Source organism: Hyla sarda, chromosome 1 (genome assembly GCF_029499605.1).
Source record: "Hyla sarda isolate aHylSar1 chromosome 1, aHylSar1.hap1, whole genome shotgun sequence".
NCBI classification, from domain to species: domain Eukaryota; kingdom Metazoa; phylum Chordata; class Amphibia; order Anura; family Hylidae; genus Hyla; species Hyla sarda.
In genome coordinates, this window is record NC_079189.1 from 275,034,026 (window position 1) to 275,055,762 (window position 21,737).

The 21,737-nt window shown below is 50.5% G+C and overlaps 20 pseudogenes; all 20 read left to right on the plus strand.

Moving 5' to 3' along the window:
• The first annotated feature begins 167 nt into the window (after window positions 1-167).
• LOC130352951 (5S ribosomal RNA) lies at window positions 168-287 on the plus strand (annotated as a pseudogene).
• A 2,264-nt stretch (window positions 288-2,551) lies between these two features.
• On the plus strand, window positions 2,552-2,671 carry LOC130326812 (5S ribosomal RNA; annotated as a pseudogene).
• A 272-nt stretch (window positions 2,672-2,943) lies between these two features.
• On the plus strand, window positions 2,944-3,063 carry LOC130352219 (5S ribosomal RNA; annotated as a pseudogene).
• A 2,061-nt stretch (window positions 3,064-5,124) lies between these two features.
• LOC130353155 (5S ribosomal RNA) lies at window positions 5,125-5,244 on the plus strand (annotated as a pseudogene).
• A 284-nt stretch (window positions 5,245-5,528) lies between these two features.
• Window positions 5,529-5,648, plus strand: LOC130321798 (5S ribosomal RNA; annotated as a pseudogene).
• A 2,077-nt stretch (window positions 5,649-7,725) lies between these two features.
• Window positions 7,726-7,845, plus strand: LOC130324960 (5S ribosomal RNA; annotated as a pseudogene).
• A 284-nt stretch (window positions 7,846-8,129) lies between these two features.
• LOC130352688 (5S ribosomal RNA) lies at window positions 8,130-8,249 on the plus strand (annotated as a pseudogene).
• A 277-nt stretch (window positions 8,250-8,526) lies between these two features.
• On the plus strand, window positions 8,527-8,646 carry LOC130351813 (5S ribosomal RNA; annotated as a pseudogene).
• A 3,214-nt stretch (window positions 8,647-11,860) lies between these two features.
• Window positions 11,861-11,980, plus strand: LOC130315596 (5S ribosomal RNA; annotated as a pseudogene).
• A 283-nt stretch (window positions 11,981-12,263) lies between these two features.
• Window positions 12,264-12,383, plus strand: LOC130314622 (5S ribosomal RNA; annotated as a pseudogene).
• Window positions 12,384-13,466: 1,083 nt separating this feature from the next.
• On the plus strand, window positions 13,467-13,586 carry LOC130352950 (5S ribosomal RNA; annotated as a pseudogene).
• A 94-nt stretch (window positions 13,587-13,680) lies between these two features.
• LOC130322282 (5S ribosomal RNA) lies at window positions 13,681-13,800 on the plus strand (annotated as a pseudogene).
• Window positions 13,801-13,882: 82 nt separating this feature from the next.
• On the plus strand, window positions 13,883-14,002 carry LOC130325470 (5S ribosomal RNA; annotated as a pseudogene).
• Window positions 14,003-16,069: 2,067 nt separating this feature from the next.
• On the plus strand, window positions 16,070-16,189 carry LOC130352235 (5S ribosomal RNA; annotated as a pseudogene).
• A 272-nt stretch (window positions 16,190-16,461) lies between these two features.
• LOC130329262 (5S ribosomal RNA) lies at window positions 16,462-16,581 on the plus strand (annotated as a pseudogene).
• A 1,074-nt stretch (window positions 16,582-17,655) lies between these two features.
• LOC130318437 (5S ribosomal RNA) lies at window positions 17,656-17,775 on the plus strand (annotated as a pseudogene).
• Window positions 17,776-17,857: 82 nt separating this feature from the next.
• Window positions 17,858-17,977, plus strand: LOC130352038 (5S ribosomal RNA; annotated as a pseudogene).
• Window positions 17,978-19,859: 1,882 nt separating this feature from the next.
• LOC130329394 (5S ribosomal RNA) lies at window positions 19,860-19,979 on the plus strand (annotated as a pseudogene).
• Window positions 19,980-20,857: 878 nt separating this feature from the next.
• Window positions 20,858-20,977, plus strand: LOC130353133 (5S ribosomal RNA; annotated as a pseudogene).
• A 486-nt stretch (window positions 20,978-21,463) lies between these two features.
• Window positions 21,464-21,583, plus strand: LOC130320913 (5S ribosomal RNA; annotated as a pseudogene).
• The last annotated feature ends 154 nt before the right edge of the window (window positions 21,584-21,737 follow it).

Sequence of the window (21,737 nt, forward strand, 5' to 3'; positions counted from 1 at the left end):
TGTGCCTGTTCTTGTCAGATCGCAGACTGCTGCCCGGCAAGAACGGGCATGGGAGACTGGCTGGCAATCCAACGTGCTATTGACATTTTGCTCTGTTGCCGCCTTCCTCTCTGATTCCGAAAAGGATTAATTGATGCTTAAATGCACAGTATAAAATTCATGAAGCTGTCAATGGCCATCCTAAGCTGAACGCACCTGCTCTCGTCAGTTCGCAGGCTGCTACCCAGCTTAGGGCCCGGTAAGTACTGGCATGGGAGACTGGCTGGGAATCCCGGGTGCCGTTGACATTTTGCTCTATTGCTGCCTTCCGCTCCGATTCCGAAAAGAATTTATTGATGCTTAAATCCACAGTATACAAGGTGTGAAGCTGTCGACGGCCATCCTAAGCTTAACGCGCCTGCTTTCGTCAGATCGCAGACTGGTACAGATCTTAGGGCCCGGTAAGTACCGGCATGGGACACTGGCTGGGAATCCCGGCTGCCGTTGACATTTTGCTCTGTTGCCGCCTTCCATTCCGATTCCGAAAAGGATTTATTGATGCTTAAATGCACAATATACAGGGTGTGAAGCTGTCAACGGCCATCCTAAGCCTGAATGTGCCTGCTCTCCTCAGATCGCAGACTGCTGCCCGGCAGATACCGGCATGGGAGACTGGCTGGCAATCCAAGGTGCCATTGAAATTTTGCTCTGTTGCCGCCTTCTTCTCCGATTAATAAAAATATTTATTGATGCTTAAATCCACAATATACAAGGCGTAAAGAAGTCATCGGCCATCCTAAGCTGAACGCGCCTGCTCTCGTCAGATCACAGACTGCTACCCAGCTTAGTGCCCAGTAAGTACCGGCATGGGAGACTGGCTAGGAATCCCGGCTGCCGTTGACATTTTGCTCTGTTGCCTCCTTCCGCTCCGATTCGGAAAAGGATTTATTGATGCTTAAATGCACAGTATAAAGGGCATGAAGCTGTCAACGGCCACCCTAAGCTGAACGCGCCTGCTCTCGTCAGATTGGAGACTGCTACCCAGCTTAGGGCCCGGTAAGTACCAGCATGGGAGACTGGCTGGGAATCCCAGGTGTCGTTGACATTTTGCTCTGTTGCCGCCTTCCGCTCCAATTCCGAAAAGGATTTATTGATGCTTAAATCCACAGTGTACAAGGTGTGAAGATGTCTACGGCCATCCTAAGCTGAATGCGCCTGTTCTTGTCAGATCGCAGACTGCTACCCAGCTTCGGGCCTGGTAAGTACCAGCATGGGAGACTGGCTGGGAATCCCGGGTGCAGTTGACGTTTTGCTCTGTTTCTGCTCCGATTCCGAAAATTATTTATTGATGCTTAAATCCACAGTATACAAAGTGTGAAGCTGTCAACGGCCATCCTAAGCTGAACGCGCCTGCTCTCGTCAATGCGCAGACTGCTACCCAGCTTAGGGCCTGGTAAGTACCAGCATGGGAGACTGGCTGGGAATCCCGGGTGCAGTTGACATTTTAATCTGTTGCCGCCTTCCTCTCCGATTCGGAAAAGGATTTATTGATGCTTAAATCCACAATATACAGGGTGTGAAGCTGTCAACGGCCATCCTAAGCCTGAACGTGCCTGCTCTCCTCAGATTGCAGGCTGCTGCCCGGCAGTTACCGGCATGGGAGACTGGCTGGCAATCCAAGGTGCCATTGACATTTTGCTCTGTTGCCGCCATCCTCTCCGATTAATAAAAATATTTATTGATGCTTAAATCCACAATATACAAGGCGTGAAGATGTCACCGGCCATCCTAAGCTGAACGCGCCTGCTCTCGTCAGATCGCAGACTGCTACCCAGCTTAGGGCCCAGTAAGTACCAGCATGGGAGACTGGCTGGGAATCCCGGGTGCAGTTGACATTTTGCTCTGTTGCCACCTTCCGTTCCGATTCCGAAAAGGATTTATTGATGCTTAAATGCACAGTATAAAGGGCGTGAAGCTGTCAACGGCCATCCTAAGCTGAACGCGCCTGCTCTCGTCAGATCGCAGACTGCTACCAAGCTTAGGGCCCGGTAAGTACCAGCATGGGAGACTGGCTGGGAATCCCAGGTGTTGTTGACATTTTGCTCTTTAGCCGCCTTCCGCTCCGATTCCGAAAAGGATTTATTGATGCTTAAATCCACAATATACAGGGTGTGAAGCTGTCAATGGCCATCCTAAGCCTGGACGTGCCTGCTCTCCTCAGATCGCAGACTGCTGCCCGGCAGTTACCGGCATGGGAGACTGGCTGGCAATCCAAGGTGCCATTGACATTTTGCTCTGTTGCCGCCATCCTCTCCGATTAATGAAAATATTTATTGATGCTTAAATCCACAATATACAAGGCGTGAAGATGTCAACGGCCATCCTAAGCTGAACGCGCCTGCTCTTGTCAGATCGCAGACTGCTACCCAGCTTAGGGCCCAGTAAGTACCGGCATGGGAGACTGGCTGGGAATCCCGGGTGCAGTTGACATTTTGCTCTGTTGCCACCTTCCGTTCTGATTCCGAAAATAATTTATTGATGCTTAAATGCACAGTATAAAGGGCGTGAAGCTGTCAACGGCCATCCTAAGCTGAACGCACCTGCTCTCGTCAGATCGCAGACTGCTACCTAGCTTAGGGCCCGGTAAGTACCAGCATGGGAGACTGGCTGGGAATCCCAGGTGTTGTTGACATTTTGCTCTTTAGCTGCCTTCCGCTCCGATTCCGAAAAGGTTTTATTGATGCTTAAATCCACAGTATACAGGGTGTGAAGCCGTCCACGGCTATCCTAAGCTGAATGTGCCTGTTCTTGTCAGATCGCAGACTGCTGCCCGGCAAGAACGGGCATGGGAGACTGGCTGGCAATCCAAGGTGCTATTGACATTTTGCTCTGTTGCCGCCTTCCTCTCTGATTCCGAAAAGGATTAATTGATGCTTAAATGCACAGTATAAAATTCATGAAGCTGTCAATGGCCATCCTAAGCTGAACGCACCTGCTCTCGTCAGATCGCAGGCTGCTACCCTGCTTAGGGCCCGGTAAGTACTGGCATGGGAGACTGGCTGGGAATCCCGGGTGCCGTTGACATTTTGCTCTATTGCTGCCTTCCGCTCCGATTCCGAAAAGAATTTATTGATGCTTAAATCCACAGTATACAAGGTGTGAAGCTGTCGACGGCCATCCTAAGCTTAACGCGCCTGCTTTCGTCAGATCGCAGACTGGTACAGATCTTAGGGCCCGGTAAGTACCGGCATGGGACACTGGCTGGGAATCCCGGCTGCCGTTGACATTTTGCTCTGTTGCCGCCTTCCGTTCCGATTCCGAAAAGGATTTATTGATGCTTAAATGCACAATATACAGGGTGTGAAGCTGTCAACGGCCATCCTAAGCCTGAATGTGCCTGCTCTCCTCAGATCGCAGACTGCTGCCCGGCAGATACCGGCATGGGAGACTGGCTGGCAATCCAAGGTGCCATTGAAATTTTGCTCTGTTGCCGCCTTCTTCTCCGATTAATAAAAATATTTATTGATGCTTAAATCCACAATATACAAGGCGTAAAGAAGTCATCGGCCATCCTAAGCTGAACGCGCCTGCTCTCGTCAGATCACAGACTGCTACCCAGCTTAGGGCCCAGTAAGTACCGGCATGGGAGACTGGCTAGGAATCCAGGGTGCAGTTGACATTTTGCTCTGTTGCCTCCTTCCGCTCCGATTCGGAAAAGGATTTATTGATGCTTAAATGCACAGTATAAAGGGCATGAAGCTGTCCACGGCCACCCTAAGCTGAACGCGCCTGCTCTCGTCAGATTGGAGACTGCTACCCAGCTTAGGGCCCGGTAAGTACCAGCATGGGAGACTGGCTGGGAATCCCAGGTGTCGTTGACATTTTGCTCTGTTGCCGCCTTCCGCTCCGATTCCGAAAAGGATTTATTGATGCTTAAATCCACAGTGTACAGGGTGTGAAGATGTCTACGGCCATCCTAAGCTGAATGCGCCTGTTCTCGTCAGATCGCAGACTGCTACCCAGCTTCGGGCCTGGTAAGTACCAGCATGGGAGACTGGCTGGGAATCCCGGGTGCAGTTGACATTTTGCTCTGTTTCTGCTCCGATTCCGAAAATTATTTATTGATGCTTAAATCCACAGTATACAAAGTGTGAAGCTGTCAACGGCCATCCTAAGCTGAACGCGCCTGCTCTCGTCAGAGCGCAGACTGCTACCCAGCTTAGGGCCTGGTAAGTACCAGCATGGGAGACTGGCTGGGAATCCCGGGTGCAGTTGACATTTTAATCTGTTGCCGCCTTCCTCTCCGATTCGGAAAAGGATTTATTGATGCTTAAATCCACAATATACAGGGTGTGAAGCTGTCAACGGCCATCCTAAGCCTGAACGTGCCTGCTTTCCTCAGATTGCAGGCTGCTGCCCGGCAGTTACCTGCATGGGAGACTGGCTGGCAATCCAAGGTGCCATTGACATTTTGCTCTGTTGCCGCCATCCTCTCCGATTAATAAAAATATTTATTGATGCTTAAATCCACAATATACAAGGCGTGAAGATGTCAACGGCCATCCTAAGCTGAACGCGCCTGCTCATGTCAGATCGCAGACTGCTACCCAGCTTAGGGCCCAGTAAGTACCGGCATGGGAGACTGGCTGGGAATCCCGGGTGCAGTTGACATTTTGCTCTGCTGCCACCTTCCGTTCCGATTCCGAAAAGGATTTGTTGATGCTTAAATGCACAGTATAAAGGGCATGAAGCTGTCAACGGCCATCCTAAGCTGAACAAACGTGCTCTCGTCAGATCGCAGACTGCTTCCCAGCTTAGGGCCCGGTAAGTACCAGCATGGGAGACTGGCTGGGAATCCCAGGTGTTGTTGACATTTTGCTCTTTAGCCGCCTTCCGCTCCGATTTCGAAAAGGATTTATTGATGCTTAAATCCACAGTATACAGGGTGTAAAGCCGTCTACGGCTATCCTAAGCTGAATGTGCCTGTTCTTGTCAGATCACAGACTGCTGCCCGGCAAGAACAGGCATGGGAGACTGGCTGGCAATCCAAGGTGCTATTGACATTTTGCTCTGTTGCCGCCTTCCTCTCCGATTCCGAAAAGGATTTATTGATGCTTAAATGCACAGTATAAAATTCATAAAGCTGTTAATGGCCATCCTAAGCTGAACGCACCTGCTCTCGTCAGATCGCAGACTGCTACCCAGCTTAGGGCCCGGTAAGTACTGGCATGGGAGACTGGCTGGGAATCCCGGGTGCCGTTGACATTTTGCTCTATTGCTGCCTTCCGCTCCGATTCCGAAAAGAATTTATTGATGCTTAAATCCACAGTATACAAGGTGTGAAGCTGTCGACGGCCATCCTAAGCTTAACGCGCCTGCTTTCGTCAGATCGCAGACTGGTACAGATCTTAGGGCCCGGTAAGTACCGGCATGGGACACTGGCTGGGAATCCCGGCTGCCGTTGACATTTTGCTCTGTTGCCGCCTTCCGTTCCGATTCCGAAAAGGATTTATTGATGCTTAAATGCACAGTATACAAAGTGTGAAGCTGTCAACGGCCATCCTAAGCTGAACGCGCCTGCTCTCATCAGATCGCAGACTGCTACCCAGCTTAGGGCCTGGTAAGTACCAGCATGGGAGACTGGCTGGGAATCCCAGGTGCAGTTGACATTTTAATCTGTTGCCGCCTTCCGCTCCGATTCGGAAAAGGATTTATTGATGCTTAAATCCACAATATACAGGGTGTGAAGCTGTCAACGGCCATCCTAAGCCTGAACGTGCCTGCTCTCCTCAGATCGCAGACTGCTGCCCGGCAGATACCGGCATGGGAGACTGGCTGGCAATCCAAGGTGCCATTGACATTTTGCTCTGTTGCCGCCTTCTTCTCCGATTAATAAAAATATTTATTGATGCTTAAATCCACAATATATAAGGCGTAAAGATGTCAACGGCCATCCTAAGCTGAACGCGCCTGCTCTCGTCAGATCACAGACTGCTACCCAGCTTAGGGCCCAGTAAGTACCGGCATGGGACACTGGCTAGGAATCCAGGGTGCAGTTGACATTTTGCTCTGTTGCCGCCTTCCGTTCCGATTCCGAAAAGGATTTATTGATGCTTAAATGCACAGTATAAAAATCATGAAGCTGTCAATGGCCATCCTAAGCTTAACGCGCCTGCTCTCGTCAGATCGCAGACTGGTACAGATCTTAGGGCCCGGTAAGTACTGGCATGGGACACTGGCTGGGAATCCCGGTTGCCGATGACATTTTGCTCTGTTGCCGCCTTCCGTTCCGATTCCGAAAAGGATTTATTGATGCTTAAATGCACAGTATACAAAGTGTGAAGCTGTCAACGGCCATCCTATGCTGAACGCGCCTGCTCTCGTCAGATCGCAGACTGCTACCCAGCTTAGGGCCTGGTAAATACTAGCATGGGAGACTGGCTGGGAATCCCGGGTGCAGTTGACATTTTAATCTGTTGCCGCCTTCCGCTCCGATTCGGAAAAGGATTTATTGATGCTTAAATCCACAGTATACAGGGTGTGAAGATGTCTACGGCCATCCTAAGCTGAATGTGTCTGTTCTCGTCAGATCGCAGACTGCTACCCAGCTTAGGGCCTGGTAAGTACCAGCATGGTAGACTGGCTGGGAATCCCGGGTGCAGTTGACATTTTGCTCTGTTTCTGCTCCGATTCCGAAAATTATTTATTGATGCTTAAATCCACAGTATACAAAGTGTGAAGCTGTCAACGGCCATCCTAAGCTGAACGCGCCTGCTCTCGTCAGATCGCAGACTGCTACCCAGCTTAGGGCCTGGTAAGTACCAGCATGGTAGACTGGCTGGAATCCCAGGTGCAGTTGACATTTTAATCTGTTGCCGCCTTCCGCTCCGATTCGGAAAAGGATTTATTGATGCTTAAATCCACAATATACAGGGTGTGAAGCTGTCAACGGCCATCCTAAGCTGAACGTGTCTGCTCTCCTCAGATCGCAGACTGCTGCCCGGCAGATACCGGCGTGGGAGACTGGCTGGCAATGCAAGGTGCCATTGACATTTTGCTCTGTTGCCGCCTTCCTCTCCGATTAATAAAAATATCTATTGATGCTTAAATCCACATTATACAATGCGTGAAGATGTCAACGGCCATCCTAAGCTGAACGCGCCTGCTCTCGTCAGATTGCAGACTGCTACCCAGCTTAGGGCCCAGTAAGTACCGGCATGGGAGACTGGTTGGGAATCCCGGCTGCCGTTGACATTTTGCTCTGTTGCCGCCTTCCGTTCCGATTCCGAAAAGGATTTATTGATGCTTAAATGCACAGTATACAAAGTGTGAAGCTGTCAACGGCCATCCTATGCTGAACGCGCCTGCTCTCGTCAGATCGCAGACTGCTACCCAGCTTAGGGCCTGGTAAGTACCAGCATGGGAGACTGGCTGGGAATCCCAGGTGCAGTTGACATTTTAATCTGTTGCCGCCTTCCGCTCCGATTCGGAAAAGGATTTATTGATGCTTAAATGCACAGTATAAAGGGTGTGAAGCTGTCAACGGCCATCCTAAGCTGAACGCGCCTGCTCTCGTCAGATCGCAGACTGTTACCCAGCTTAGGGCCCAGTAAGTACCGGCATGGGAGACTGGCTGGGAATCCCGGGTGCAGTTGACATTTTGCTCTGTTGCCGCCTTCCGTTCCGATTCCGATTCCGAAAAGGATTTATTGATGCTTAAATGCACAGTATAAAAAGCATGAAGCTGTCAATGGCCATCCTAAGCTGAACGCGCCTGCTCTCGTCAGATCGCAGACTGCTACCCAGCTTAGGGCCCGGTAAGTACTGGCATGGGAGACTGGCTGGGAATCCCGGTTGCCGTTGACATTTTGCTCTATTGCTGCCTTCCGCTCCGATTCCGAAAATAATTTATTGATGCTTAAATCCACAGTATACAAGGTGTGAAGCTGTCGACGGCCATCCTAAGCTTAACGTGCCTGCTCTCGTCAGATCGCAGACTGGTACAGATCTTAGTGCCCGGTAAGTACCGGCATGGGACACTGGCTGGGAATCCCGGCTGCCGTTGACATTTTGCTCTGTTGCCGCCTTCCGTTCCGATTCCGAAAAGGATTTATTGATGCTTAAATGCACAGTATAAAGGACGAGAAGATGTCAACGGCCAACCTAAGCTGATCGCGCCTGCTCTCGTCAGATCGCAGACTGCTACCCAGCTTAGGGCCCGGTAAGTACCAGCATGGGAGACTGACTGGGAATCCCAGGTGTCGTTGACATTTTGCTCTGTTGCCGCCTTCCGCTCCGATCCCGTAAAGGATTTATTGATGCTTAAATCCACAGTATACAGGGTGTGAAAATGTCTACGGCCATCCTAAGCTGAATGTGTCAGTTCTCGTCAGATCGCAGACTGCTACCCAGCTTCGGGCCTGTTAAGTACCAGCATGGGAGACTGGCTGGGAATCCCGGGTGCAGTTGACATTTAGCTCTGTTTCTGCTCCGATTCCGAAAATTATTTATTGATGCTTAAATCCACAGTATACAAAGTGTGAAGCTGTCAACGGCCATCCTAAGCTGAACGCGCCTGCTCTCGTCAGATCGCAGACTGCTACCCAGCTTAGGGCCTGGTAAGTACCAGCATGGGAGACTGGCTGGGAATCCCGGGTGCAGTTGACATTTTAATCTGTTGCCGCCTTCCGCTCCGATTCGGAAAAGGATTTATTGATGCTTAAATCCACAATATACAGGGTGTGAAGCTGTCAACGGCCATCCTAAGCCTGAACGTGCCTGTTCTCCTCAGATCGCAGACTGCTGCCCGACAGTTACCGGCATGGGAGACTGGCTGGCAATCCAAGGTGCCATTGACATTTTGCTCTGTTGCCGCCTTCCTCTCCGTTTAAAAAAATATTTATTGATGCTTAAATCCACAATATACAAGGCGTGAAGACGTCAACGGCCATCCTAAACTGAACGCGCCTGCTCTCGTCAGATCGCAGACTGCTACCCAGCTTAGGGCCCAGTAAGTACCGGCATGGGAGACTGGCTGGGAATCCCGGGTGCAGTTGACATTTTGCTCTGTTGCCGCCTTCCGTTCCGATTCCGAAAAGGATTTATTGATGCTTAAATGCACAGTATAAAAAGCATGAAGCTGTCAACGGCCATCCTAAGCTGAAAGCGCCTGCTCTCGTCAGATCGCAGACTGCTACCCAGCTTAGGGCCCGGTAAGTACTGGCATGGGAGACTGGCTGGGAATCCCGGTTGACATTTTGCTCTATTGCTGCCTTCCGCTCCGATTCCGAAAATAATTTATTGATGTCTAAATCCACAGTATACAAGGTGTGAAGCTGTCGACGGCCATCCTAAGCTTAACGCGCCTGCTCTCGTCAGATCGCAGACTGGTACAGATCTTAGGGCCCGGTAAGTACCGGCATGGGACACTGGCTGGGAATCCCGGCTGCCGTTGACATTTTGCTCTGTTGCCGCCTTCCGTTCCGATTCCGAAAAGGATTTATTGATGCTTAAATGCACAGTATAAAGGACGAGAAGACGTCAACGGCCAACCTAAGCTGAATGCGCCTGCTCTCGTCAGATCGCAGACTGCTACCCAGCTTAGGGCCCGGTAAGTACCAGCATGGGAGACTGACTGGGAATCCCAGGTGTAAATGATTTATTGATGCTTAAATCCACAGTATACAGAGTGTGAAGATGTCTACGGCCATCCTAAGCTGAATGTGTCTGTTCTCGTCAGATCGCAGACTGCTACCCAGCTTCGGGCCTGGTAAGTACCAGCATGGGAGACTGGCTGGGAATCCCGGGTGCAGTTGACATTTTGCTCTGTTTCTGCTCCGATTCCGAATTTTTTTTATTGATGCTTAAATCCACAGTATACAAAGTGTGAAGCTGTCAACGGCCATCCTAAGCTGAACGCGCCTGCTCTCGTCAGATCGCAGACTGCTGCCCAGTAAGTACCGGCATGGGAGACTGGCTGGGAATCCCGGGTGCAGTTGACATTTTGCTCTGTTGCCGCCTTCCGTTTCGATTCCGAAAAGGATTTATTGATGCTTAAATGCACAGTATAAAAAGCATGAAGCTGTCAATGGCCATCCTAAGCTGAACGCGCCTGCTCTCGTCAGATCGCAGACTGCTACCCAGCTTAGGGCCCGGTAAGTACTGGCATGGGAGACTGGCTGGGCATTCCGGTTGCTGTTGACATTTTGCTCTATTGCTGCCTTCCGCTCCGATTCCGAAAATAATTTATTGATGCTTAAATCCACAATATACAAGGCGTGAAGATGTCAACGGCCATCCTAAGCTGAACGCGCCTGCTCTCGTCAGATCGCAGACTGGTACAGATCTTAGGGCCCGGTAAGTACCGGCATGGGACACTGGCTGGGAATCCCGGCTGCCGTTGACATTTTGCTCTGTTGCCGCCTTTCGTTCCGATTCCGAAAAGGATTTATTGATGCTTAAATGCACAATATAAAGGACGAGAAGATGTCAATGGCCAACCTAAGCTGATTGCGCTTGCTCTCGTCAGATCGCAGACTGCTACCCAGCTTAGGGCCCGGTAAGTACCAGCATGGGAGACTGACTGGGAATCCCAGGTGTTGTTGACATTTTGCTCTGTTGCCGCCTTAAGCTCCGATTCCGTAAAGGGTTTATTGATGCTTAAATCCACAGAATACAGGGTGTGAAAATGTCTACGGCCATCCTAAGCTGAATGTGTCTGTTCTCGTCATGTCGCAGACTGCTACCCAGCTTCGAGCCTGGTAAGTACCAGCATGGGAGACTGGCTGGGAATCCCGGGTGCAGTTGACATTTTGCTCTATTTCTGCTCCGATTCCGAAAATTATTTATTGATGCTTAAGTCCACAGTATACAAAGTGTGAAGCTGTCAACGGCCATCCTAAGCTGAACGCGCCTGCTCTCATCAGATCGCAGACTGCTACCTAGCTTAGGGCCTGGTAAGTACCAGCATGGTAGACTGGCTAGAATCCCGGGTGCAGTTGACATTTTAATCTGTTGCCGCCTTCCGCTCCGATTCGGAAAAGGATTTATTGATGCTTAAATCCACAATATACAGGGTGTGAAGCTGTCAACGGCCATCCTAAGCTGAACGTGTCTGCTCTCCTCCGATCGCAGACTGCTGCCCGGCAGATACCGGCGTGGGAGACTGGCTGGCAATCCAAGGTGCCATTGACATTTTGCTCTGTTGCCGCCTTCCACTCCGATTAATAAAAATATTTATTGATGCTTAAATCCACAATTTACAATGCACGAAGATGTCAACGGCCATCCTAAGCTGAACGCGCCTGCTCTCGTCAGATCGCAGACTGCTACGCAGCTTAGGGCCCAGTAAGTACCGGCATGGGAGACTGGCTGGGAATCCCGGGTGCAGTTGACATTTTGCTCTGTTGCCGCCTTCCGTTCCGATTCCGAAAAGGATTTATTGATGTTTAAATGCACAGTATAAAAAGCATGAAGCTGTCAATGACCATCCTAAGCTGAACACGCCTGCTCTTGTCAGATCGCAGACTGCTACCCAGCTTAGGGCCCGGTAAGTACTGGCATGGGAGACTGGCTGGGAATCCCGGGTGCCGTTGACATTTTGCTCTGTAGCCGCCTTCCGCTCCGATTTCGAAAAGGATTTATTGATGCTTAAATCCACAGTATACAAGGTGTGAAGCTGTCGACGGCCATCCTAAGCTTAACGCGCCTGCTCTCGTCAGATCGCAGACTGGTACAGATCTTAGGGCCCGGTAAGTACCGGCATGGGACACTGGCTGGGAATCCCGGCTGCCGTTGACATTTTGCTCTGTTGCCGCCTTCCGTTCCGATTCCGAAAAGGATTTATTGATGCTTAAATGCACAGTATAAAGGGCAAGAAGCTGTCAACGGCCATCCTAAGCTGAACGCGCCTGCTCTCATCAGATCGCAGACTGCTACCCAGCTTAGGGCCAGGTAAGTACCAGCGTGGGAGACTGGCTGGGAATCCCAGGTGTCGTTGACATTTTGCTCTGCTGCCGCCTTCCGCGTCGATTCCGAAAAGGATTTATTGATGCTTAAATGCACAGTATAAAAAGCATGAAGCTGTCAATGGCCATCCTAAGCTGAACGCGCCTGCTCTCGTCAGATCGCAGACTGCTACCCAGCTTCGGGCCTGGTAAGTACCATCATGGGAGACTGGCTGGGAATCCCGGGTGCAGTTGACATTTTGCTCTGTTGCCGCCTTCCTCTCCGATTAAAAAAATATTTATTGATGCTTAAATCCACAATATACAAAGTGTGAAGCTGTCAACGGCCATCCTAAGCTGAACGCGCCTGCTCTCGTCAGATCGCAGACTGCTACCCAGCTTAGGGCCCGGTAAGTACCAGCATGGGAGACTGGCTGGGAATCCCAGGTGTCGTTGACATTTTGCTCTGTTGCCGCCTTACGCTCCGATTCCGAAAAGGATTTATTGATGCTTAAATCCACAGTATACAGGGTGTGAAGATGTCTACGGCCATCCTAAGCTGAATGCGCCTGTTCTCGTCAGATCGCAGACTGCTACCCAGCTCCGGGCCTGGTAAGTACCAGCATGGGAGACTGGCTGGGAATCCCCGGTGCAGTTGACATTTTGCTCTGTTTCTGCTCCGATTCCGAAAATTATTTATTGATGCTTAAATCCACAGTATACAAAGTGTGAACCTGTCAACGGCAATCCTAAGCTGAACGCGCCTGCTATCGTCAGATCGCAGACTGCTACCCAGCTTAGGGCCTGGTAAGTACCAGCTTGGGAGACTGGCGGGGAATCCCGGGTGCAGTTGACATTTTAATCTGTTGCCGCCTTCCGCTCCGATTCCGAAAAGGATTTATTGATTCTTAAATGCACAGTATAAAAAGCATGAAGCTTTCAATGGCCATCCTAAGCTGAACGCGCCTGCTCTCGTCAGATCGCAGACTGCTCTAGCTTAGGGCCCGGTAGGTACTGGCATGGGAGACTGGCTGGGAATCCCGGTTGCCGTTGACATTTTGCTCTATTGCTGCCTTCCGCTCCGATTCCGAAAATAATTTATTAATGCTTAAATCCACAGTATACAAGGTGTGAAGCTGTCGACGGCCATCCTAAGCTTAACGCACCTGCTCTCGTCAGATCGCAGACTGGTACAGATCTTAGGGCCCGGTAAGTACCGGCATGGGACACTGGCTGGGAATCCCGGCTGCCGTTGACATTTTGCTCTGTTGCCGCCTTCCGTTTCCGATTCCGAAAGGATTTATTGATGCTTAAATGCACAGTATACAAAGTGTGAAGCTGTCAACGGCCATCCTAAGCTGAACGCGCCTGCTCTCGACAGATTGCAGACTGATACCCAGCTTAGGGCCTGGTAAGTTCCAGCATGGGAGACTGGCTGGGAATCCCGGCTGCCGTTGACATTTTGCTCTGTTGTTGCCTTCCGTTCCGATTCCGAAAAGGATTTATTGATGCCTAAATGCACAGTATAAAGGGCGAGAAGCTGTCAACAGCCATCCTAAGCTGAACGCGCCTGCTCTCGTCAGATCGCAGACTGCTACCCAGCTTAGGGCCCGGTAAGTACCAGCATGGGAGACTGGCTGGGAATCCCGGGTGCAGTTGACATTTTGCTCTGTTGCCGCCTTCCGTTCCGGTTCCGGTTCCGATTCCGAAAAAGATATATTGATGCTTAAATGCACAATATAAAAATCAAGAAGCTGTCAACGGCCATCCTAAGCTGAACGTGCCTGCTCTCGTCAGATCGCAGACTGCTACCCAGCTTAGGGCCCGGTAAGTACCAGCATAGGAGACTGGCTGGGAATCCCAGGTGTCGTTGACATTTTGCTCTGTTGCCGCCTTCCGTTCCGATTTCGAAAAGGATTTATTGATGCTTAAATGCACAGTATACAAAGTGTGAAGCTGTCAACGGCCATCCTAAGCTGAACGCGCCTGCTCTCGTCAGATCGCAGACTGATACCCAGCTTAGGGCCTGGTAAGTACCAGCATGGGAGACTGGCTGGGAATCCCAGGTGTCGTTGACATTTTGCTCTGTTGTTGCCTTACGCTCCGATTCGGAAAAGGATTTATTGATGCTTAAATCCACAACACACAGGGTGTGAAGCTGTTAACGGCCATCCTAAGCCTGAACGTGCCTGCTCTCCTCAGATCGCAGACCACTGCCCGGCAGTTACCACCATGGGAGACTGGCTGGCAATCCAAGGTGCCATTGACATTTTGCTCTGTTGCCGCCTTCCTCTCCGATTAATAAAAATATTTATTGATGCTTAAATTTACAATATACAAGGTGTGAAGATGTCAACGGCCATCCTAAGCTGAACGCGCCTGCTCTCGTCAGATCGCAGACTGCTACCCAGCTTAGGGCCCAGTAAGTACCGGCATGGAAGACTGGCTGGGAATCCGGGGTGCAGTTGACATTTTGCTCTGTTGCCGCCTTCCGTTCCGATTCTGAAAAGGATTTATTGATGCTTAAATGCACAGTATAAAAATCATGAAGCTGTCAATGGCCATCCTAAGCTGAACGTGCCTGCTTTCGTCAGATCGCAGACTGCTACTTAGCTTAGGGCCCGGTAAGTACTGGCATGGGAGACTGGCTGGGAATCCCGGTTGCTGTTGACATTTTGCTCTATTGCTGCCTTCCGCTCCGATTCCGAAAATAATTTATTGATGCTTAAATCCACAGTATACAAGGTGTGAAGCTGTCAACGGCCATCCTAAGCTTAACGCGCCTGCTCTCGTCAGATCGCAGACTGGTACAGATCTTAGGGCCCGGTAAGTACCGGCATGGGACACTGGCTGGGAATCCCGGCTGCCGTTGACATTTTGCTCTGTTGCCGCCTTCCGTTCCGATTCCGAAAAGGATTTATTGATGCTTAAATCCACAATAAACAGGGTGTGAAGCTGTCAACGGCCATCCTAAGCCTGAACGTGCCTGCTCTCCTCAGATCGCAGACTACTGCCTGGCAGTTACCGGCATGGGAGACTGGCTGGCAATCCAAGGTGCCATTGACATTTTGCTCTGTTGCCGCCTTCCTCTCCGATTAATAAAAATATTTATTGATGCTTAAATTCACAATATACAAGGCGTGAAGATGTCAACGGCCATCCTAAGCTGAACGCGCCTGCTCTCGTCAGATCGCAGACTGCTACCCAGCTTAGGGCCCAGAAAGTACCGGCATCGGAGACTGGCTGGGAATCCCGGGTGCAGTTGACATTATGCTCTGTTGCTGCCTTCCGTTCTGATTCCGAAAAGGATTTATTGATGCTTAAATGCACAGTATAAAAAGCATGAAGCTGTCAATGGCCATCCTAAGCTGAACGCGCCTGCTCTCGTCAGATTGCGTACTGCTACCCAGCTTAGGGCTCAGTAAGTACCGGCATGGGAGACTGGCTGGGAATCCCGGTTGCAGTTGACATTTTGCTCTGTTGCCGCCTTCCGTTCCGATTCCGAAAAGGATTTATTGATGCTTAAATGCACAGTATACAGGGTGTGAAGCTGTCAACGGCCATACTAAGCTGAACGCGCCTGCTCTCGTCAGATCGCAGACTGATACCCAGCTTAGGGCCTGGTAAGTACCAGCATGGTAGACTGGCTGGAATCCCGGGTGCAGTTGACATTTTAATCTGTTGCCGCCTTCCGCTCCGATTCGGAAAAGGATTTATTGATGCTTAAATCCACAATATACAGGGTGTGAAGCTGTCAACGGCCATCCTAAGCTGAACGTGTCTGCTCTCCTCAGATCGCAGACTGCTGCCCGGCAGATACCGGCGTGGGAGACTGGCTGGAAATCCAAGGTGCCATTGACATTTTGCTCTGTTGCCGCCTTCCTCTCCGATTAATAAAAATATTTATTGATGCTTAAATCCACAGTATACAAAGTGTGAAGCTGTCAACGGCCATCCTAAGCTGAACGCGCCTGCTCTTGTCAGATCGCAGACTGCTACCCAGCTTAGGGCCTGGTAAGTATTAGCATGGGAGACTGGCTGGGAATCCCGGGTGCAGTTGACATTTTAATCTGTTGCCGCCTTCCGCTCCGATTCGGAAAAGGATTTATTGATGCTTAAATGCACAGTATAAAGGGCGTGAAGCTGGCAACGGCCATCCTAAGCTGAACACGCCTGCTCTCGTCAGAACGCAGACTGCTACCCAGCTTAGGGCCCGGTAAGTACCAGCATGGGAGACTGGCTGGGAATCCCAGGTGTTGTTGACATTTTGCTCTGTAGCCGCCTTCTGCTCAGATTCCGAAAAGGATTTATTGATGCTTAAATCCACAGTATACAGGTTGTGAAGCCGTCTACGGCTATCCTAAGCTGAATGTGCCTATTCTTGTCAGATCGCAGACTGCTGCCCGGCAAGTACGGGCATGGGAGACTGGCTGGCAATCCAAGGTGCTATTGACATTTTGCTCTGTTGCCGCCTTCCTCTCCGATTCCGAAAAGGATTTATTGATGCTTAAATGCACAGTATAAAAAGCATGAAGCTGTCAATGGCCATCCTAAGCTGAAAGCGCCTGCTCTCGTCAGATCGCAGACTGCTACCCAGCTTAGGGCCCGGTAAGTACTGGCATGGGAGACTGGCTGGGAATCCCGGGTGCCGTTGACATTTTGCTCTATTGCTGCCTTCCGCTCCGATTCCGAAAATAATTTATTGATGCTTAAATCCACAGTATACAAGGTGTGAAGCTGTCGACGGCCATCCTAAGCTTAACGTGCCTGCTCTTGTCAGATCGCAGACTGGTACAGATCTTAGGGCCCGGTAAGTACCGGCATGGGACACTGGCTGGGAATCCCGGCTGCCGTTGACATTTTGCTCTGTTGCCGCCTTCCGTTCCGATTCCGAAAAGGATTTATTGATGCTTAAATGCACAGTATAAAGTGCGAGAAGCTGTTAACGGCCATTCTAAGCTGAACGTGCCTGCTCTCGTCAGATCGCAGACTGATACCCAGCTTAGGGCTAGGTAAGTACCAGCATGGGAGACTGGCTGGGAATCCCAGGTGTCGTTGACATTTTGCTCTGTTGCCACCTTACGCTCCGATTCCGAAAAGGATTTATTTATGCTTAAATCCACAGTATACAGGGTGTGATGACGTCTACGGCCATCCTAAGCTGAATGCGCCTGTTCTCGTCAGATCGCAGACTGCTACCCAGTTTCGGGCCTGGTAAGTACCAGCATGGGAGACTGGCTGGGAATCCCGGGTGCAGTTGACATTTTGCTCTGTTTCTGCTCCGATTCCGAAAATTATTTATTGATGCTTAAATCCACAGTATACAAAGTGTGAAGCTGTCAACAGCCATCCTAAGCTGAACGCGCCTGCTCTCGTCAGATCGCAGACTGCTACCCAGCTTAGGGCCTGGTAAGTACCAGCATGGGAGACTGGCTGGGAATCCCGGGTGCAGTTGGCATTTTAATCTGTTGCTGCCTTCCGCTCCGATTCGGAAAAGGATTTATTGATGCTTAAATCCACAATACACAGGGTGTGAAGCTGTCAACGGCCATCCTAAGCCTGAACGTGCCTGCTCTCCTCTGATCGCAGACTGCTGCCCGGCAGTTACCAGCATGGGAGACTGGCTGGCAATTCAAGGTGCCATTGACATTTTGCTCTGTTGCCGCCTTCCTCTCCGATTAATAAAAATATTTATTGATGCTTAAATCCACAATATACAAGGCATGAAGATGTCAACGGCCATCCTAAGCTGAACGCGCCTGCTCTCGTCAGATCGCAGACTGCTACCCAGCTTAGGGCCCGGTAAGTACTGGCATGGGAGACTGGCTGGGAATCCCGGGTGCCGTTGACATTTTGCTCTATTGCTGCCTTCCGCTCCGATTACGAAAAGAATTTATTGATGCTTAAATCCACAGTATACAAAGTGTGAAGCTGTCAACGGCCATCCTAAGCTGAACGCGCCTGCTCTCGTCAGATCGCAGACTGCTACCCAGCTTAGGGCCCGTTAAGTACCAGCATGGGAGACTGGCTGGGAATCCCAGGTGTTGTTGACATTTTGCTCTGTAGCCGCCTTCCGCTTCGATTCCGAAAATGATTTATTGATGCTTAAATCCACAGTATACAGCGTGTGAAGCCGTCTACGGCTATCCTAAGCTGAATGTGTCTGTTCTTGTCAGATCGCAGACTGCTGCCCGGCAAGTACGGGTATGGGAGACTGGCTGGCAATCCAAGGTGCTATTGACATTTTGCTCTGTTGCCGCCTTCCTCTCCGATTCCGAAAAGGATTTATTGATGCTTAAATGCACAGTATAAAAAGCATGAAGCTGTCAATGGCCATCGTAAGCTGAACGCGCCTGCTCTCGTCAGATCGCAGACTGCTACCCAGCTTAGGGCCCGGTAAGTACTGGCAGTGGAGACTGGCTGGGAATCCCAGGTGCCGTTGACATTTTGCTCTATTGCTGCCTTCCGCTCCGATTCCGAAAATAATTTATTGATGCTTAAATCCACAGTATACATGGTGTGAAGCTGTCGACGGTAATCCTAAGCTTAATGCGCCAGCTCTCGTCAGATCGCAGACTGGTACAGATCTTAGGGCCCGGTAAGTACCGGCATGGGACACTGGCTGGTAATCCCGGCTGCCATTGACATTTTGCTCTGTTGCCGCCTTCTGTTCCGATTCCGAAAAGGATTTATTGATGCTTAAATGCACAGTATAAAGGGCGACAAGCTGTCAACGGCCATCCTAAGCTGAACGCGCCAGCTCTCGTCAGATCGCAGACTGCTACCCAGCTTAGGGCCCGGTAAGTACCACCATGGGAGACTGGCTGGGAATCCCAGGTGTCGTTGACATTTTGCTCTGTTGCCGCCTTACGCTCTGATTCCGAAAAGGATTTATTGATGCTTAAATCCACAGTATACAGGGTGTGAAGATGTCTACGGCCATCCTAAGCTGAATGCGCCTGTTCTCGTCAGATCGCAGACTGGTACAGATCTTAGGGCCCGGTAAGTACCGGCATGGGACACTGGCTGGGAATCCCGGCTGCCGTTGACATTTTGCTCTGTTGCCGCCTTCCGTTCCGATTCCGAAAAGGATTTATTGATGCTTAAATGCACAGTATAAAGGGCGAGAAGCTGTCAACAGCCATCCTTAGCTGTATGCGCCTCCTCTCGTCCGATCGCAGACTGCTACCCAGCTTAGGGCCCGGTAAGTACCAGCATGGGAGACTGGCTGGGAATCCCGGCTGCTGTTGACATTTTGCTCTGTTGCCGCCTTCCGTTCCTATTCCGAAAAGGATTTATTAATGCTTAAATGCACAGTATACAAAACGTGAAGCTGTCAACGGACATTATAAGCTGAACGCGCCTGCTCTCGGCAGATCGCAGACTGCTACCCAGCTTAGGGCCTGGTAAGAACCAGCATGGGAGACTGGCTGGGAATCCCGGGTGCAGTTGACATTTTAATCTGTTGCCGCCTTCAGCTCCGATTCGGAAAAGGATTTATTGATGCTAAAATGCACAGTATAAAGGGAATGAAGCTGTTAACGGCCATCCTAAGCTGAACGCGCCTGCTCTCGTCAGATTGCAGACTGCTACCCAGCTTAGGGCCCGGTAAGAACCAGCATGGGAGACTGGCTGAGAATCTCAGGTGTTGTTGACATTTTGCTCTGTAGCTCTGTAGACATTTTGCTCCGATTCCGAAAAGGATTTATTGATGCTTAAATCCACAATATACAGGGTGTGAAACCGTCTACGGCTATCCTAAGCTGAATGTGCCTGTTCTTGTCAGATCGCAGACTGCTGTCCGGCAAGTACGGGCATGGGAGACTGGCTGGCAATCCAAGGTGCTGTTGACATTTTGATCTGTTGCAGCCTTCCTCTCCGATTAAAAAAAATATTTATTGATGCTTAAATCCACAGTATACAAGGCGTGAAGATGTCAACGGCCATCCTAAGCTGAACGCGCCTGCTCTCGTCAGATCGCAGACTGCTACCCAGCTTAGGGCCCGGTAAGTACTGGCATGGGAGACTGGCTGGGAATCCCGGCTGCCGTTGACATTTTGCTCTGTTGCCGCCTTCCGTTCCGATTCCGAAAAGGATTTATTGATGCCTAAATGCACAGTATAAAGGGCGAGAAGCTGTCAACGGCCATCCTAAGCTGAACGCGCCTGCTCTCATCAGATCGCAGGCTGGTACAGATCTTAGGGCCCGGTAAGTACCGGCATGGGACACTGGCTGGGAATCCCGGCTGCCGTTGACATTTTGCCCTGTTGCCGCCTTCCGTTCCGATTCCGAAAAGGATTTATTGATGCTTAAATGCACAGTATACAAAGTGTGAAGCTGTCAACGGCCATCCTAAGCTGAACGCGCCTGCTCTCGTCAGATCACAGACTGCTACCCAGCTTAGGGCCTGGTAAGTACCAGCATTGGAAACTGGCTGGGAATCCCGGGTGCAGTTGACATTTTAATCTGTTGCCGCCTTCGGCTCCGATTCGGAAAAGGATTTATTGATGCTTAAATGCACAGTATAAAGGGCGTGAAGCTGTTAACGGCCATCCTAAGCTGAACGCGCCTGCTCTCGTCAGATCGCAGACTGCTACCCAGCTTAGGGCCCGGTAAGTACCAGCATGGGAGACTGGCTGGCAATCCCAGGTGTTGTTGACATTTTGCTCTTTAGCCGCCTTCCGCTCCGATTCCGAAAAGGATTTATTGATGCTTAAATCCACAATATACAGGGTGTGAAACCGTCTACGGCTATCCTAAGCTGAATGCGCCTGTTCTTGTCAGATCGCAGACTGCTGCCCGGCAAGTACGGGCATGGGAGACTGGCTGGCAATCCAAGGTGCTGTTGACATTTTGATCTGTTGCAGCCTTCCTCTCCGATTAAAAAAAATATTTATTGATGCTTAAATCCACAGTATACAAGGCGTGAAGATGTCAACGGCCATCCTAAGCTGAACGCGCCTGCTCTCGTCAGATCGCAGACTGCTACCCAGCTTAGGGCCCGGTAAGTACTGGCATGGGAGACTGGCTGGGAATCCCGGTTGCCGTTGACATTTTGCTCTATTGCTGCCTTCCGCTCCGATTCCGAAAAGAATTTATTGATGCTTAAATCCACAGTATACAAGGTGTGAAGCTGTCGACGGCCATCCTAAGCTTAATGCGCCAGCTCTCGTCAGATCGCAGACTGGTACAGATCTTAGGGCCCGGTAAGTACCGGCATGGGACACTGGCTGGTAATCCCGGCTGCCGTTGACATTTTGCTCTGTTGCCGCCTTCTGTTCCGATTCCGAAAAGGATTTATTGATGCTTAAATGCACAGTATAAAGGGCGACAAGCTGTCAATGGCCATCCTAAGCTGAACGCGCCAGCTCTCGTCAGATCGCAGACTGCTACCCAGCTTAGGGCCTGGTAAGTACCAGCATTGGAAACTGGCTGGGAATCCCGGGTGCAGTTGACATTTTAATCTGTTGCCGCCTTCGGCTCCGATTCGGAAAAGGATTTATTGATGCTTAAATGCACAGTATAAAGGGCGTGAAGCTGTCAACGGCCATCCTAAGCTGAACGCGCCTGCTCTCGTCAGATCGCAGACTGCTACCCAGCTTAGGGCCCGGTAAGTACCAGCATGGGAGACTGGCTGGGAATCCCAGGTGTTGTTGACATTTTGCTCCTTAGCCGCCTTCCGCTCCGATTCCGAAAAGGATTTATTGATGCTTAAATCCACAATATACAGGGTGTGAAACCGTCTACGGCTATCCTAAGCTTAACGCGCCTGCTCTCGTCAGATCGCAGACTGGTACAGATCTTAGGGCCTGG